The sequence below is a fragment of the Corythoichthys intestinalis genome, chromosome 20, assembly GCF_030265065.1.
Source record: "Corythoichthys intestinalis isolate RoL2023-P3 chromosome 20, ASM3026506v1, whole genome shotgun sequence".
In the NCBI taxonomy this organism is placed as follows: domain Eukaryota; kingdom Metazoa; phylum Chordata; class Actinopteri; order Syngnathiformes; family Syngnathidae; genus Corythoichthys; species Corythoichthys intestinalis.
Window position 1 is genome coordinate 13,593,171 of NC_080414.1, and position 16,984 is coordinate 13,610,154.

Here is a 16,984-nt window from a genome sequence, read left to right on the forward strand (position 1 = left end):
GGCCCGTTCAGTCCTTAACAGAACATTTTCCACTTGAGAATTTTTTTTTTAATAACAATTTTCCATTTTCCAAGTTTTATAGTGATAAATCACATTTTTTACGTAATCATTTCTTTTTTAAAAAATTGTCATTTGACAGCAGCAGCAATATAAACTGGGATATCATAAAGCACCATACGACATAAACCCATGGTGCTTAAACAAAAACAAACAATAAATGAACATGTTTTTTCCATATGACCCAGCAACACCATTAACATGCTCTCGAATGAACGCTGCCAGGCCTCCCTGCCAAAAGAAATTGGACGTCTCTTGCCATCCATGGCTTTCAATGTTAAACTAACTAAAAAAATATGTACTTTTCCCTCCAAAACTCCCCAAACAAACTTTTATTGTCCATTTCTGTCCCTGTTTCCCTCCCTTGTAATCCGATTTTCCCAACTTTGAAGCGAGTTTGCATGAAAGTGACCCACATTGAGCCCTTTAAAAAAAACAGGAATATTGATAAGTGCCTTGAGTGCTTCTCGTCTGTTGAACTTACAAGCGCAACACGCTCCAATCGGAGGAGCCGAGGGAGGATTTATCGCGCTCTCCTGATAGACGGCGGCCGTAATGACTTCTGCGCCAAAGAAGAAAAAGTTTCAGCCGACGTGGAGGAGCCGCGGGCAGCAGATAGTCTGGGAAAAGGTCTGGCGGAGTGAACATGCCTCTTCCTTTTGGACTCCATTAGATAATCATATTCATGCCACACAGGGCTGCTTCTTGTTTCATTATTCCCTTTTAATCCCGCCTGATAAGGAAGGGGGGCGCGCGGGTGCCTTTTTATGATCCCGTCATTTGCAGAGGCCGTGAAAAGTGACCCGGAGGGCGTCGGCGAGCCGGGAAATTGCTTCAATTGCTTATTTTTGGTCCAAAATGTGCTTTTTGGGGTGACATGGCAGCTATTGGTGTATCACAATTCGGTATACCTGCTTTGTTTAATGAGATACATCAAAGAATACATGTTTTTAGCATTTTGACAGATATTTTTTCCTGTGATTATATATTCATGTAATACACCAAATGAAAGAACGAACTATTTTCGTTCACCAAGAGAAAAAAGTTGGAGTCTACCTTTTTCCGTTCTTTATTTATTAGCATAAGCGGATTTTAAGGGGGGGGCAGAGGGGCCAGCACCCCCCCCCCCCCCCCCCCCCCCCCCGTGGCCACATAAGTGTCATTGCATGTAATTGACTTTCCAATATATATGAAAGTTGTAAAGCAATAAAACTGCGACAAAAATGAATGAAATGAACAATTTTTTTTATAATGGGTCAAAATTATTTTTCGAACGGATCAGCAACTTAGACGGTCATTTGCTTTGCAATTAAGTTTCACGAAAAAAATTAGGGGAGGGAATTTTTATTTTTCAAATGATTTTTTTCCTTTGATTGAAAATATTTTTTTTTGATTGAAGCAACTTTTTTGGGAGATTAAATGATTTAGACACAAATGTCCTACTCATAATATGGGCCAAACACAAAAATGATTGCTTCAAAGAAAACTTTTTCAATGAGAAATTAAGTGTTCAAATGCAAATTTTTCAATCTCAAATATTTTTTCGTGTTCAAAAACTTTTTCCATGATGATGATGAAATTTTTCTTTTTTTGATTGAAGTGATTTTTCTTTTTGAAAATAAATATTTTTTTGAAGCAACATCCTTTTTGATTGAATAATAAAGACAAAAATGCCCTAGCTAAAATGTAGCCCAAATGCAAATCGACATTACATCAATCAAAAAAGTTGCTTCAATAAAAAAAAACAACAACCTAAAAATAGCTTTCACGTGCATTTTTTTTAGTTTCAAATTTATTTTTGCATTCAAACACATTTATTTTAATTGAAGGGACTTTTTTTGGTTGAAAATACAGTATATATTTTGATTGAAGCAACTTTTTTTTGGATTGAATAATAAAGATACAAATCTATTCCATATGTCTCCGCCCAGGGGATACAATTTTGGACTGGGGTAACTACATTGGCACGACACGGACGGGCGTACAATATTCAATGGATGACGATCTTGGCAAAAAGTATTGCCTAAGCAGCCTGATATACAATTCCCCTCAAGAATGATGGGAAACAAAAAACGCTCATTGTAAACTTAATATTATAAATATTCTTGTAAGTTAATTTTAATGCTGATATTGCGTTTCGGGGTCATCGACATGTTGTACCCCCACTCCCCCAAAAGTCAAACTCCGCCTATGCTTATTAGCAATAGAACATGAGTTGTTTTTTTCCAAAATTAAGCCGTTTTCTCCCAAAATGATTGAAATATGGCATTTTCTGCCATTTCCCCACTGTTCCATGCTTGAAATTCACATTGAAGTAACATCAGTTCCTCCACCCACCTACGTTAAGATTCACTCGCAACCATTGACGGCAATAGACGTCCAATCCATTTGAAATGGGAGGGTATGATCACTATAAATTGTAATGACAAGTAAACTGTCAGCGCGCTGTCACTATGTCATATGGTGAAGAAATATTGATTTTACTCACTGTGTTGTTGCCAAATAAGCACAAAAATATGGTGGGTTTTTTCCCTCCTTTTCAGTCATGCGTTGATGCAATACGCCAAGGCTGACACTTCACTCACAGTCTGGATCAATGCAGTAGTTTTTCAGCAGTAAGGTCATACTGCAGCTATTAAGTTCATACATATACAGTACAGTCCCTGACAAAAGTCTTGTCGCTTATCCATTTTGTAGAAACAATTGCTAATAACCTGACTTTTAAGTACTGAATTGGTTTCAGAAATGGCTCATATGAAAGCTAACACCCTCCCAAATGATGTTGAATGTACAAAAATATATTTGTTTCACTGAAAAAAGATTTATCATTTAATGAAGACATAAAGGTCAAATTTTGGCGAGACAAAAGTTTTGTCGCCTACAGAAAGTAGTGTGAAAATTGAACAGAAAATGCGCTTCAAATACAAAAACATTTTACAAAACATAAGCGAATTAAGTAGTGCTGTGAGATCCAAATTTAATATTTTATATGACTTCCATGGGTTTCGGCAAGGATTCATACAATTGATGAAGTCATCACGAACATCAAAGAAAGCAGTCTCGCATGCCTCCCAGAGTTCATCAACATTCTTGGGTTTCGTCTTCCATGCTTCCTCTTTCATCCTACCCCAGACATGATTGAAGTATGCGATGGAGCACCATCCCGCTGCAGAATTTGTCCCTTTATATGGTTGGGAATGTAAGAGGTAGCTGAGATTTGATGATATTTCAGACTATTTATGTTGCCTTCCACCCTGCAGATCTCTCGCACACTCTTTTGACAATGATTTTTCAGATTAATCTTCCATTGAATTACACCACAGTCGCCGCAAATATTGCAGGAGACCTACTGGAGCCCGCATGGATCTGAGATTCACTCAGAAAACAGTGAAGTTTGGTGGTTACATCATTACCAAAATCATGGTCTGGGGTTACATCCAGTATGGGGTTGTGCGGGAGATCTGCAAGATGGAAGGCAACATAAATAGTCTATAAACGATAACAAACATATTTAATCATATTTATTAATGACAGCCAATTATACAATAAATATGGACTTTCATATTTGTAGTTTAGTAATAAAATAAATACTATGGATGAATATTTATAAAAGTAAAGTCTTACAAGACCAATTTTGGAGTATAAAAAAAATATGAGAAAATATAATTTTACCAGAAAAAAAAAAAAATGAGCGAGGTATTCAGTATACTGTATTTGTAAGTTTCCTTTAAATGAAGGTACTGTATATTTTATACATACATGTTTGTTAAAAAAAAAATCCATAAAAAGTAGATTATATAACTAAATTAGTGCCTGGGCACTTTTAACCCTTTTAGGGTCAAACTTCATATTCTTATGTCCTGAATGTAGTACAATAATGTCAAATTTCAGCTGTGTATGTGTGTGTATCTGTGCGACCAGCGGTTAATTGGGGTGAGATGCGGTACTGAAAGGGGGGGCTTTGGCGGGCGGGACCCCCCCGAACCTTCCTTTCTTTTTCTTTCTTCCTTTTGATGTACGCTTTGGCCCGTCCGACTTCTTGGGAGAGAACGGCGGCTTTCTCGCCCGCGGGCACCATCCCACGCAATCCCAGGGATCCCGGACCCCCTTTGATCCAATACGTCAGGGAACCCCCTTATCCCACATGAGCGCTGACTGATTACCGTCGTCATGGCAACAGCAAATACACCCCATTGACGGTGATAGACGTCCAATTCATTTGGACTGGAAGGGGCGATTGGACGTCTATCACCGTCCACGACAGTCAGCAAATTAAATACTATTTCTACTGCTGACCACACGCGTGCTGACATATTGAAATCATTTTTGGGGGGCTTGCAGCTAACAGCTAAAGAGTAAATATTTCCGTGTCTATCGATCACGTTTATTGATCAGCGGACCTTGCGGCAGCTAAAAGGTGCACCGGAGACGCCGTTTTTCAATATTTTCCTTCCATCATATTCAGAGTACATAATAATTGACCTGACGCATGCCGTAATGAGAATTATTGTTATATTATTGGCTTTATGGGCAAAAAATGTTTGAATGTAGTCATTATTTAGATTGTTTTATGCAAAGTGGTGACTTTATTGCTGCATATTTTTGTATTTTCTTCTTATATTTGCGTGGAGTCTCATAAATTACATGTAAAATTACGATTTTATTGTACTTTAATTTGCATTCTTTTCCCCACACATTGTACATTTTTTGGCCAGATATTATTTTGCAGTCGTCCGTCCTTGAACTATAATAATGTTTTTTGGTAATATTTTGCCTTTAAACTCATGAGCCTGGTGGTGTGTTTTTCCCAAAATACCACATTTTTGGGGGGGCAGTTTTTTGAAGTAGCAGTCTATATATTGTTCACTTTATACACTGCTGGCCAAAAATTTGGCACCCATGCAATTTGGTCAGATAATGCTTAATTTCTCCCAGAAAATGATTACGATTACAAATGCTTTGGTAGTAATATCTTCATTTATTTTGCTTGCAATGAAAAAACACAAAAGGGAATGAAGAAGAAAAAAAAAAGTCATTGTCATTTTACACAAAACTCCAAAAATGGTCCGGACAAAAGCAAAAAAACATGTGATGCTTCTCTAATTTGTGTAATTAACAGCACCTGTTACTTACCTGTGGCACATAACAGGTGGTGGCAATAACTAAATTGCACTTGCAGCCAGTTAAAATGGATTAAAGTTGACTCAACCTCTGTCCTGTGTCCTTGTGTGTACCACATTGAGCATGGAGAAAAGAAAGAAGACCAAAGACCTGTCTGAGGGCTTGAGAAGCAAAATTGTGAGGAAGCATGGGCAATCTCAAGGCTACAAGTCCATCTCCAAAGACCTGAATGTTCCTATGTGTCTACCGTGCGCAGTTTCATTAATAAGTGTAGCGCCCATGTCACTGTGGCTAACCTCCCTAGATATGGACAGAAAAGAAAAATTGATGAGAGATCTCAACGAAAGATTGTGCAGATGCTGGATAAAGAACCTCGACTAACAACCAAACAAGTTCAAGCTGTCCTGCAGTCCGAGAGTACAACAGTGTCAACCCGTACTATCCGTCGGTGTCTGAATGAAAAGGGACTCTATGGTAGGATACCCAGGAAGAGCCCACTTCTGACCCAGAGACATAAAAAAGCCAAGCTGGAGTTTGCCAAAACTTACCGGAGAAAGCCAAAAACGCTTTGGAAGAATGTTCTTTGGTCAGATGAGACAAAAGTAGAGCTTCAACATAGATTTTACAGGGAAAAAAACGAGGCCTTCAAAGAAAAGAACACGGTCCCCACAGTCAAACATGGCGGAGGTTCCCTGATGTTTTAGGGTTGCTTTGCTGCCTCTGGCACTGGACTGCTTGAACGTGTGCATGGCATTATGAAGTCTGAAGACTACCAACAAATTTTGTAGCATAATGTAGGGCCCAGTCTGAGAACGCTGAGTCTCCTTCAGAGGTCATGGGTCTTCCAGCAGGACAATGACCCAAAACACACTTCAAAAAACACTAGAAAATAAGCGAAAGCACTGGAGACTTCTAAAGTGACCAGCAATGAGTCCAGACCTGAATCCAATAAAACACCTATGGAGAGATCTGAAAATGGCAGTTTGGGGAAGGCACACTTCAAATCTCAGAGACTTGAAGCAGTTGGCCAAAGTAGAATGCAGCAGAGCATGGTAAGAATCTCATTGATGGATACCGGAAGCTGTTATTGGCAGTTATTTTGTCTAAAGGTTGTGCTACCAAGTATTAAGCCGAAGGTGCCAATACTTTTGTCCGGCCCATTTTTGGAGTTTTGTGTAAAATGATTATGATTTTTTAAATTCATTCTCTTTTGTGTTTTTTCATTCCTACCAAAGCATTTGTAATTGCAATCATTTTCTGGGAAAAATTGAGCATTATCTGACAGAATTGCACAGGTGCCAATACTTTTGGCCAGCACTGTATATAGACCCTACTCACCTACGTCACAAAATGACGTGTCGCTGTATCCGGCCGCCATATTGTCCGTATTTTTTAGACCTATTCTCATTGTTGTCAATTAGTCGTGCAAGTTATAAAGCAATTCATGGAGGCCCCGGTGTTATCTGACGCCGTAAACTCATTGGATGCGTTGCACAAAAGTGGAAATATGTGGAAAAGCTTCAGTTTATCCATTCGCCAGATCCATATTTGATGCCTAAATCGATGTTTTTCGACCCGCTGTCTTCGCCGTCTTTGCCTGACCCTGATATTTACAACTATCTTGTCCACACAAAATCAGCCTATTCTCACGAAAGTTTGAAAAACTTTTAAGAGCTTGGAGGCTTATAAATGCTACGTTGCTGGTTGGGTGAAACAGGTCCTCGTACACGAAAATTCGGCAGGAATCTTGTGCTCGGAAGGTGAGTTACGAAATTTTCAATTCAAAATCTTTTGTTCTTGCTAACATCCACTGTCAAGTCTAATGTATTTCATGTCATTTGTCAATGGAGCTAGGGCTTTTAATGTTTATATGGTTTAGCGATAGCACTCTCACGACATACATATATAATATGTAATAAATATGAAGTGCGATAGCACTACTCCAGATTGTCCCTAGTTGAATTTATTTTTTGGCTTTTGACCTCAATAGTGAAATTGTAAATTAATTGTATGACAACTGTCTTATTATCCCCTTATAATTATATATTTTCAGGTAGTTCATTCGCAACGTCTGAGTGTATGTTGTCGGCGATTAGCCTAGCAATGATCTTAATTGTGGTTGTCAGCCCAAAACCCTCTAAATATATATTAAATGCATCTTACCAGATATAAAATGACTACTACATAATCTGTGGTAGTCGTTTGGAGCCCCGTTTTCTCGTCGAATTGCAGCAGTCAATCTCGCTCTACTCTCCGGGTCTCTCGGAATACGGTAAAACTTCAAGTCTCTCCGTCTATCTTCTCTGTTTTTGCAAATGACCGCCACACACGACTTCACCATTTTGATTATTAATGTTAACGAGCAGAAAAACACGTCATAATAGGAGGAATTTACGAAGCGCTAATGCATTAACATGACGAGTATACGGACAACATGGCGCGGGGGCGTGGCTGTGACGTCACATGAGTAGGGTCTATAGTGATCCGTCGTTTTCTGTGAAAATAAAAATCCCGAAGCAGATGCAGAGATTTTTTACGGGGGTCAGCAACTTGGGGCTCTAGAGCCGCATGCGGGTCTCTAGTGCTGCCCGAGTGGCTCCCTGGAGCTTTTCAAAAATGTTTGAAAATGGAAAAAAATAGGGAAGGGGAAATATACTTTTAGTTTTAATATGGTTTCTGTAGGAGGACAAACATGACACAAACATTCTTCTAATTCATTAATATTGTAATGAAGTTAAACTCCAGGGAAAATACACATTTACCATATTTTCCGCTCTATAAGGTGCATCGAAGTATAAGGCGCACCATCAATGAATGACTTATTTTAAAGCCATTTTCATGTACAGATCACACTGCATTATAAGGCACAGAAGTAGTAGTAGTAGTAGCACTGGTAGTAGTAGTGGTTGGCATTGCATTATGCATCCACTAGATAGAGCTTAGCTAAATGGAATGTCATGCCATGATTAACCAATATTGATCCATATTTATGAGGTGCACTGTCAGCTTTTGAGAAAATCGAAGGCTTTCAGGTGCGCCTTATAGTGCGGAAAATATGGTATGATGTAATATGAATGTTCGTTATGTATTTGTAGTCAATTTACCGTAATTTTCGGACTGTAAACCGCTACTTTTTTCCTCCATTTTGAATCCTGCAGTTTATAGTCCAGTGTGGATTATTTCTTGATTTTTTTGGGGTTTAGTAAACACTTTATTTGACAGTGGCGTCATAACTGTCAAAAGAGCGTCATAATTATGACATGACACTATCATGGGCATTAGTGAATGCTTATGACAGATGTCATTAAGTGTATTCTGGCAAAATTATATCATATCATAGCAAATCAACTCCATTTATGTCCAGTTCGGATATTTTACATCCATTCAAAAGTGAGATCATTTGCCGGATAACGCAAAATGACATCTGTTATATGCATTCATTAATGCTTACGACAGTGTCATGGCATAATTATAATTGTCTAATGACAGTCTTATGGCGCCACTGTCAAATAAAGTGTTACCAAATACCATAACTAGCAATTAATGAAACAACTGGAACAGTAACTGAAGAAATGATTAGCACAGAACATAAATTTTGATTGTTATTTACATCGGTAGCGCTACAATGCATGCTAGGAGGCATGTTGGATGACAACAATGTTGACAGCAGTAGTAGTAGTAGTGATGGCCAAATGAAGCTTCTTGAAGCATTGTAAAACTGTCATACGACTGTCATAAGACCAAATGAACCACTATGAAGCTTTGAACCAATTGGCTGCAAAGCTTCATAGTGGTTCATTTGGTCTTATGACAGTCTTACAATGCTGCTGTCAAATGAATTCTTAAGGGTTAATATTTTTTGGTGTAAATATCCCATAAAGTGGGGTCATCTGCAGCTTATAGTCCAGTGCGGTTTATCAATGAAAAAAAAATTGTGTCAAATTTGGTGAGCGGTGGCTTATAGTCACGTGCGCCTAATAGTCCGGCAATTACTGTAATAGGTTATAGTCATAGGCGGAGATATATGTGTAATACAGATATAGGTGTTGCACTGCAATGCATGCTAGGAGGTATGTTGGACAACAACAGTGTTGACAGCAGGTGGCAGCAGAGGTTGACTGTCTCCCCCAAGGGAGCAGTGATGGTCAAATGAAGCTTCTTGAAGCAATGAAGCTTTGCAGCCAAGTGGTTCAAAACTTCATTGTGATTCATTTGGTCTTATGACAGTCGTATGATGCCGCTGTCAGATAAAGTGTTACCGATTAATATCATAGGCGGAGTTTGACTTTTGGGGCAGGTGGGGCACAAAATGTTGATGGCCCCGAAACGCAGTGTCAGCAATAAAATTAACTTACAAGAATATTTATAATAATAACTTGACAATGAGTTTTTTTTTGTTTCCCACCATTCTTGAGGGGAATTCTAGATCAGAGTGCTTAGGCAATACTTTTCGCCAAGATCGTCATCCATTTAATATGGTACGCCCGCCTGTGTCGTGCCAATGTAGTTACCCCAGTCAAAAATTGTATCCCCTGGGCGGAGCCATAGGAAAGTAGATTTATGTCTGGATTATTCATACAAAAAAAAGTTGCTTCAATCAAAATATATATTTTCAACCAAAAAAAAGTCGCTTTAATAATTAAAAAAAAAAAAAAAGTGTTTGAATGCAAAAATAAATTTGAAAGTTTTTTTGATTGAAGCAACTTTTTTGATCGAAGTAATGTTGATTTGTGTTTGGGCCACATTTTGGATAGGACATTATTGTCATTATTCAATCAAAAAATAAGTTGCCTCAAAAAAAAAAAAAAAAAAAAAAAATTTCAAAAAGAAAAATCACTTCAATCAAAAAAAAAAAAGAAAAATTTCAATGATGGTAAACGTTTTTGAATGCGAAAAAATATTTGAGATTGAAAAATTTGCATTTTAACACTTAATTTTTCAACGAAAAAAATTTCTTTGATTAAAGCAATCCTTTTTGCGTTTGGGCCACATTTTGGCTAGGACATTATTGTCATTATTCAATCAAAAAATAAGTTGCCTCCAAAAAAAAAACAAAAAACAAAAAATTCAAAACGAAAAATCACTTCAATCAAAAAAAAAAAAGAAAAATTTCAATGATGGTAAACGTTTTTGAATGCGAAAAAATATTTGAGATTGATTTTCAACGAAAAAAAATTCTTTGATTAAAGCAATCCTTTTTGTGTTTGGGCCATATTATGAGTAGGACATTTGTGTCTAAATCATTTAATTCCCAAAAAAAGTTGCTTCAATCAAAAAAAAAAAAAAAAAAAAAAAAAATCAGTCAATGAAAAAAAATCATTTGAAAAATATATATTGTTTTTTTGGGGGGGAAATTTATATGCAAAGCAAATGACCGCTGCGGCTTATAGTCCAGTGCAGCTTATCTATGAACAAATGCCATTTTTGTGCCAAATTTGGTGGGTGGCGGCTTATAGTCAGGTGCGCCTTATGGTGCGAAAATTACGGTAGTCGTTTTTATACTAGGATAATATAGATAATATAGATATGTACATACAGCATCCGTTGCCTTCATTATAAGGCTTGTATAAGGCTTTCATTTTTTTTGCAGCTCCAGACTTATTTTTTTTTTACTCCAATTTGGCTCTTTCAACATTTTGGGTTGCCAACCCCTGCCTTAGGCCTACTCCAGTACTCTACTTTTAACTGGCTGTCAAAACTTGAAAATTCTTTCCTGTCAGTTTAAAAAATGTGGATTTTCGCAAATATCCACTCTTCTTCGTGTTTTTTGTTAACTGGAAAACTAAAGTTGAGTCAAGTGAGTGGTAGCAAAAAAGGGGAGAAGAAGGGGGGTACACCAAATGAAAAAAAAAAAGAAAAGAAAAGAGGGCGGTGTGGAGTTGAAGGAGGGAGGAGTCAAATGGGGGAAGGAGCAGCTGGAGTTCCACACTTCGTCCTCTCTTCTGGAAAAAAAAACGCAACAAGACCAAGCGGGACGCGCACTCTCTTCTTGTGCTTTTTTTTTTTGGGGTGCGCAGACTTTTTGGGTGGATGCTTGTTTGTCTGACAGCACTTGAAGGCCACGAAGTTGAAGAAGTAGAAGCGGAGGAGGACCACCAACTCTGGCCGCGTCGTTTGGGAGTTGCAGCCTGGAAAAAGAAGGAGAAGAAGGACGAGAAGGACCTCCTGAGGTGCATCTGCACCCCGCGAGAAGAGGGATCCAGCACCCCCGAAAAGTGCATAGAATCCTCTCTAGTAAGTCGCTGAATTCCCGCGCACTTTTTTTTTTTTTTTTTTTAAAGCTTCTAAAAGTTGGTAAAGTTGACTTGACTGCAAACTTTTTTTAGTTTAATTCAAAAATGGACGACCTTTTTATTTTTTTTTTTTAATTTTTGCACACACACTGTGTGTAACGTGTGTGTGTAGTGTGGGGGCCGCGTGTGTGATCATATTTCACTACGTGTGTGTGTGTTTTTTTGACTTGTTGAACACGTTAACAAGATACACACATGATTATCGTTAGCGTAATTGCGAATAATGACGTCATTTCTTTACCAAGTGTTTTAAAAAAACAGAAACATACAGTAATTTTATCTGCGTGAATATTTTGTTTGTATTTAATGACATAAATTCCTATATTCCGCGTGTGTATAGGTGTTATACACTATTTGTGAGTGTGTTTTGGGTAAAGTTGACTTTTAGTGGTGCCTATTTTTTAGGTTCGTGTGTAAAAAATTGTGTAGGTTCGTGTGAAAATTTTTTTTAGTGTCGTGTGAAAATGTATTTAATTTTGTATGGAAGTAAAAAGCATGGCGACAGGTGGTGTTGGGTTTAGTTTTGGGGTTAGGTTAGGTCGACGTTAGGGACCACTAAAAGTAAGCTTTACCTAAATATGATTATTAGTAGTTTGAAAATTAAAATAGCGCAAACAAGCTCACTTAACTGCGTTATTCTGTGAGTTTTTGTGTGTTTTATGCACGCACACACTCTCGTGCATACACACTTGTGTATTAGAATTATTACTATGCAGTAAAACTACTAGCATTTTTTAGTATTAAGTTTGAAGTACTATTATAATTATAAAGGTTACACGTTAGTCATTTTTTAAAATGTTGATTATCAGTATTTACTCATTTTGAAAAAAAAAAAGACAATACTGTAAATATACATGTAGAGTAAGTATACTGTAAGTTTTTTAAATGTTATTTTATATATATGTGGCTATTAATAACTAATTTGAAGCTCTTTCAATAAGTTTATAACTAATAGATGTCCAATCCATTTGAAATGGGAAGGTGGCAGCTTCCCACTTGAAATAGATTGGACGTCCACCACCGTCAATGGGTAGTGTATGTGATCAAGTCAAAATCCTAAATAAGAAAAAATAAAAATACTACATTCTTATGAGATTATATGACAGTAATTCCAATTGGATATTATCCAAACAGCAACATCACGCGTGTGTTTATGCACAAGGAGGCAAGTTTATGTTCATTTTTCCAGAAGGGGGGCTAGCGGGGAGTGGTGGGGGGAAGCCTTGTCCACATGTGGAGATATTTTGTTTGAAAGTCTCGGCCAGCTGCTCCATATTTCATCCGCTCACTCGCCGGCGTCTCGGGTTTCCTCGTGCGACACCAATACTCTTCTTTTTCACACCTGGACCATTAAAAAAATATTTTTTCAGATTTTAGAAAAGGATTTGGAACATGTAAAAGTTGTTTTATAAGTGATTTAAGTGCAAATTTAAAATAAAAATGGGATTAAATGATGTTAAATAGTGTAACAAGATTGATAAAACTAGTTATATTTAGGTTTAAAATGACGTTTTGTATTGAATTTGTACATGTAAGTTAAATATTTACAAATGCATGCTTGTTTGGCGTCTTTATATATATATTTTTTTTCATGTTGACCTATTTATTAAAGTCGAAACATATTTTAACAATGGAAACAAATACTGTGGTATGATATTACATCATGTTATAAATGCACAACATTTTTTCCTTTGAATTTTAATGTAATTTTCATTATATTCTTGTCTTATTGGCATTTATGTTGTTAATATGTAGGTTATATTCCTAAAAATTATAATAAATAACAGTTGACAGCTTATAAAATATTAAAAACAAATGATAAGTGTAAGTTAAATTTTTGCTTTATTAACTCATCTGCCTTTCACGCTAATAGACGTCCGATCCGTTTGAACCGGAACGGATGGCAGCGAATGAACGAACGTTCATTCGCTGCCATCCTTTCCAGTTCAAACGGATCGGACGTCTACTAGTGATAAACTCACTTAAAGTGTAAAAATATACAAAGGCCAAAAGTCAAGGGTACTGATGTCAAACAGGTGCACCTTTAAAAAAATGCATTATGTCATTATCGTGATGAATGCTTCCACGCTGAAAAAACGCTCACAATCTCCTTTCGGCGAACCGCGACGCGGCATTACCGACACATTCCCGATAACGTTTATCTTTGCTTTTTTATGCAGAGTTTGTGTTGGCCCCCTCCTAGCGTCCCCCCGCTTGCGTGCCCCGCTGCCCCCGCAGAATGGAGCCTGTCATGTTAATGCGAAGAGGTGACATTCTATTAGCTTCTTGAGCTATGGCCTCTCCACACACACACGTAGATGACGCCAGAGGCCCTAATGAGCGCTGTTGTCGTGCTAATGCCGGCGTCGTGTGGAGGAAGTTGACTTTCCTTTCGGGATAATTGCGCGCTTGTCGTGGCTTGTTTGTTGTTTGTCGGGATAATACAGTCGAGGGAACTGAAGTTTCGAAAAGTGTTTGTTATGTATGTAAAAAGAATCTAAAGAGGTAAAATGTGCTCGCTTCAAGATGTTTACTTGGTTGAAATTGAGAAAAAGAGAGTTGAAACAATGTATTTTTAGTAACGCGTACCTGAAATATATTTATGTGCCGTACGTCCTGTTTTCAGTCTTCTTTTTTAGTCAGTTTTACAGTGTTTAGTACGATATAACAACATAACCCGCATGTACACTTTTTGCTGGGGATGGGACATTATTAAGACTAAACAGATTGGAAGAACGAGGGTCATTGCTACATTTCTCACAAATATGAACCTAATTCATGATAAATGCAAAATAAATCTGTATTGACTTGTACTTAAATTTCATATATATTAGTTCAAGTGATACACCGTTTGATTCAAAGCTTTGTTTTTAAAAACTGCTAAAGAAACATTTGGAAAACTTCCAGAATAAATGTCTGGATTTTATTAGTAAATTTCAAATTGCAATATTTGAACTAGGGCTGTCAAACGATTAAAATTTTTAATCAAGTTAATCACAGCTTAAAAATGTATTAATCGTAATTAGGGCTGCAACGATTATTGGATTAACTCGAGTATTCGATTCGAAAAAAAAAATCGAATTAAATTTTGTTGCTTCGAGTATTCGTTTAAATAAAGCGGCGTTGTAATGGTTTATTTTTGAAAGTGTTTACATTTAGTTTTATTGATTTGGGTAGATACACTGCCCTCTGGTCTGCTTCATTTCACATGGCTGAATCCAACTGCTCCCTGTTAAGACCAACGTAAGCTAAGTTTTTGTTTGGGCTAATCAAGAGGTTGCGCTAGACTTTTTCGTTGTCTGTCATTTTGACTGACAGGGTCATAAAAATCCGGTCATAATCTATTTTTACCCGTCACTTAAATTTTAAAAATGATGATAATGACATTGTGGTGACCCTTTGTTTGGCATAATTCACCTTCCGTACTTGTGTGTCCATTTGGCCGAGCGCATTAGCGGCTACGACACAGTCACGTGACAGAGACACTTAAGAGCCGCGCGCGTTCCGGCCTACACCGGCTTGAATAGAGAGTTCACAGAGAGCAGCAGAGCTACAGCGGCTGGACACAGCAATTCGAGCAAATAAGACTCTTAACATTGCATACCGCTTCAACAAATTCAATAGTATTTGGTTTTCATTCATTTTAAATTAATACTCTGTCCGAACAAGCTTAACAGAGAATCCACACCGTGCCATCACACATCAAGCAGATGAATATGTAACTTTTTCTCCGCAGTGACAAAAACAGCTGACTGTGGCCCCAGTAGGTAGGCTACATTATGGAACAATGAAATTAACAGTTCACCTGCTGTGGCCTGAACGGAGTCTTACACCTACCTCCTGGTGCGCATGGACTTGAATTGCGTGCCCGCTTGTGCAGTCCCTGTTTTTTCACCTCTTTTATCAACACCGTCGTTTTGGGGCTTTTTGAAGAAACTTCAGACACTCAGTTGCCTTGACATTTTTCAGAGTAAGGCCAACGACGTCATGCATCAAGAGAGACAATAGCTAATTAATATGCTCACTCGCCACCCTGTGGTCTGGGGTGTGAATTGCAACCTGTCAAAATGACAGGTGGACTTCAGTTTTTTCCGTCACCGTTTTAAAAAATCGGTCAATGACGGAAAATATTCGGTTAACGCGACCCCTGGGGCTAATGTTTTTTAATGCATTCGTAATTTAGTTTTAAGGTATGTTTAGTCGTTTTTTGTGGGAATATGAGTCTGAACCGCTTGTTAAGAGCATTGTAAAAAAACATTAGCATTTTATAGCATTTAAGCTAGCGGACTTTTGCTATGTAAGTTAGCCGATTGTTCTTTTGCTGTACATAGATCCTCATTTATTTATTTATTTTTTATAAAGTTTGAGGCTCATCCCAGGTATTTTAATTTTTTTATGTTCCTTATCCGATTACTCGATTATTCGAACTATCTAGTTCTTCGATTAATCGACTACTAAAATAATCGATAGCTGCAGCCCCAATCTTAATTAATCGCAATTCAAACCATCTATAAAATATGCCACATTTTTCTGTAAATTGTTGTTGGAATGGAAAGATAAGACACAAGACGGATATATACATTCAACAAACTGTACATAAGTACTGTATTTGTTTATTATAACAATAAATCAACAAGATGGCATTAACATTAACATTCTGTTAAAGCGATCCATCGCTAGAAAGATTTGTAGTTCTTAAAAGATAAATGTTAGTACAAGTTATAGAAATTTTATATTAAATCCCCTCTTAATGTTTTCGTTTTAATAAAATTTTTAAAATTTTCAATCAAAAAATAAAGTAGTAGCTCGCCATTGTTGATGTCAATAGTTACACAATTCTCATGGTGCTGAACCCATAAAATCATTCGCACCCAAGCGCCACCAGAGGGAGACAAAACTCCCAAAAACACAAGTAACAAGTGCATATGATCCTGTGCTGTCATTTTAATCTGTTTGAGCTGGGCATGTGTGTTAATTGCATCAAATATTTTAACGTGATTAATTAAAAAAATTAATTACCGCCCGTTAACGCGATAATTTTGACTGCCCTAATTTGAACATAAATTATATTAACATAGGCAATAAATACAAACTTGTTAATTATCCCTTAACTATGCAAAAAATAAACATTTGTCTTAAGACCACTCAACTAGGCATGTCCCGGTATGATGTTCTGACGGGATGATAACCTTAAGTCAAAATATCATGGTTTCACGGTATCACGGTAAAAAACTTTTTTCCATTGAACAGGATTTTTATTTTTCAAAACATATTAGCAAATTACAACATAAGTATTAGGTTAAGTTAAAAAAAAAAATCTAAATAAAATTTAAATAAATACTGTATTGGCTCGAATATAAGACGGCCCTGATTATAAGACTACCCCCTTTTTCAAGACTCAAGTTTGAAAATAGACTTTTTGAACACCAAATTAATTTTTTATACAGAAAATAATTACAGTACATCCGAGACAAATGATTATAACAATATATTTGAGAGAAAAAGCATGTTAT

At 37.1% G+C, this 16,984-nt stretch overlaps 1 protein-coding gene across 2 annotated transcripts in view; it reads left to right on the top strand.

The window, feature by feature from the left end:
• The first annotated feature begins 11,121 nt into the window (after positions 1-11,121).
• gli3 (GLI family zinc finger 3) overlaps positions 11,122-16,984 on the top strand; it is a 237,183-nt gene continuing 231,320 nt past the window's right edge. For both annotated transcript variants that reach the window (XM_057825060.1, XM_057825062.1), the window contains exon 1: positions 11,122-11,412. The gene's annotated coding sequence lies outside the window, so the exon portion shown is untranslated. The remainder of the gene's footprint in view (positions 11,413-16,984) is intronic.